Below are 2,500 nucleotides of genomic sequence, written 5' to 3'. Positions count from 1 at the left end.
ATATCGGGAAGAAACGACCGCGCGAGGCCGATGGCTGCGAGTCCCATCGAATTTTTTTTAAACGCACGCACACACATACACCTGAACGGAGATGCGTTCCTTTTCGTCGCGATTTTTCGCGCTTTAGTCGTCGTTGTCGCCATCCGTTCGGAGGGGACCGCCGGCCGTCTCTCTATCCTCGTTGTCGAGAGTCTAATGCCTCGTTCCGTCGCTAGAGTTTTTCAAACTCTGCTTCTGGCTATCGGGAAGAAAAGACCGCGCGAGGAAGAGGAAGGACGACCGTGCGCGTCCCTTTCGAATTTTTTTTTATTTTTACCTGAGCGACCAAAGTGGATTCAGAGGGGACCGCCGGCCGTCTCTCTATCCTCGTTGTCGCGAGTCTAATGCCTCGTTCCGTCGCTAGAGTTTTTCAAACTCTGCTTCTGGCTATCGGGAAGAATAGACCGCGCGCGAGGAAGAGGAACGACGACCGTGCGCGTCCCATCGATTTTTTTTATTTTTACCTGAACCACCGAAGTCGATTCAGAGGGGATCGCCGGCCGTCTCTCTATCCTCGTTGTCGAGAGTCTAATGCCTCGTTCCGTCGCTAGAGTTTTTCAAACTCTGCTTCTGGCTATCGGGAAGAAACGACCGCGCGAGGAAGACTACGACCGTGCGCGTCCCATCGATTTTTTTTTACCCGAACGATGGAGATGCATATCGGCTGTTTGCTTCGAATAACTGGACGAGAGGAACGAACATATATATATATCATGGGCTAGCCACCGTGCGCTTTCTTCGCGAGATCGTGTGCTGTACAGAGGATTCAGAATCGGGTGTTATATCCCCGTCGTTTCCTGACGAACGGAGCTTCGATCTCGTTGGTTGTTATATATTATAATGCACTTTACGCCCGGTCGGCGGGCTGCGTGTGTCGTCGCGCAGTCCGTCCGATTTCGTTTTCGAACGTATTTTCGTGTCGTCAATCATATGGCGACTTCCGCGCGTTCGATTCCCGTTGGTCGGACGTTTGTCGGATATCGGCTTCTTTCGAACCGAGAATAAGAGTACAAAAACCTGAGTACACAAACAAAAATCCATGCATAAACGATTACCCTGAACGGTGGATCACTTGGCTCGTGGGTCGATGAAGAACGCAGCTAATTGCGCGTCAACGTGTGAACTGCAGGACACATGAACATCGACATTTCGAACGCACATTGCGGTCCACGGATACAATTCCTGGACCACGCCTGGCTGAGGGTTGCTCACGTAAACCTAAGACTGCTTGCGTTGCGTATCGTTGCTCTCGGTCCGTCTCTCTCTGTTCTTTCTTGCCTCGTCGACAGCCCGCCGTCGTTCGTTTTATCTTTAAACGAACGTTTCCGAGTCGGAGGACGAGCGCCAAGCAAAAGAATACGAATTAAAGAGCGGTCGAGGGCTCGTACGCGACGTACGAGCGATTGTTGGACGTTCGTCGGCGTTCGTCGCTGGATCGTGTGGAGACCGGCGTACGCATGCTCTCGATACAAATATATATGAAAAATCTATCGCGTTCACGGGAGACTCGCAAAACTACCTCCGTCTCTTCTCTGTCCCTTCTTGGCTTGACAACCCGCCGTCGTTCGTGTTTTACGAACGTTTCTGAGTCGGACGAAGCGCAAGAAGAAGGATACGAATTAAAAGAGCGCGGAGAGAACCGTCGTCGTCGACGCGGTTATCGAGATACACAGAGCGAGTTTTCTTCGTGGCCGATTTTTTTTTTCTTTTTGTATCAGCCTCTGCTACGTTTTGTTAGTCTTCGATAAGCACGAATGACCGCGCCCCCGACGTCGTCTTAAATGAATTTTTGGCGAGACTGAGAGAAAGCAAAAATATTTTTGAACAAAGTCAGTCGAGAGAGGAGAGAAAAGAGAACCAAGATATTAAAACCTAAACCTAAACTTGGTGGCGTAACGAAAAACTGTGTGCCTTAAAGAAACACAACCGTCTTTTCATCAAGATGTTTTTACTCGTACAGCCCCAGGGATCGAATACCCACTCCGTCTGTTCGTGCGGCAGAGATGTATTCTGCAGGCGCGAGACGACTGACGAGAAGACAACGAGGACCGTCGCATCGATGGGTCGTCGTTGCGTTTTTCATCCTCTGTGCTTTTTTCTGTTCTTCGTGAACCCAGAGAAAGCCGTAGATCCGGGAACGGACACACGAGATTTCTTCGAACGCTGATGACTTAGGGAGATGATCCCCAGCGTTGCGCGGAGATCGGAGAGTACGCGTACATGTATCGGGACGAATTTTTCCCCGTCGGTCGCGTATCTCTCTGCCCGCGCGCCTGGCCCAAAGCCACGTTCGTCGGAAATCAACGAAAAGTGTGTGTTACGATCTAGCGTGCGTCTACGATCGGCTATATTTAAGGGTGACGAAGAAGAGAAAAGCTCACGGTGTTGCGCAACGTTTCTGTACCCGATTTTAAGATGTGCATGTGAGTCCGTTACAAAGTTGTTCGGATCGTCGAAAATA

General features: G+C 50.4%; 1 non-coding gene across 1 annotated transcript; it reads left to right on the top strand.

Annotated features, from left to right (window-relative positions):
• Positions 1 to 1,091: 1,091 nt before the first annotated feature.
• Positions 1,092 to 1,246, top strand: LOC139997167 (5.8S ribosomal RNA). Its single transcript, XR_011802609.1, has one exon. It is a non-coding gene; the product is annotated as a 5.8S ribosomal RNA (ribosomal RNA).
• Positions 1,247 to 2,500: the final 1,254 nt, after the last annotated feature.

This window comes from Bombus fervidus, unplaced genomic scaffold (assembly GCF_041682495.2).
Source record: "Bombus fervidus isolate BK054 unplaced genomic scaffold, iyBomFerv1 scaffold0034, whole genome shotgun sequence".
Lineage (NCBI taxonomy): Eukaryota > Metazoa > Arthropoda > Insecta > Hymenoptera > Apidae > Bombus > Bombus fervidus.
Note: the sequence above shows the minus strand (reverse complement) of the source record. Positions and strands in the feature narration are given on the sequence as shown.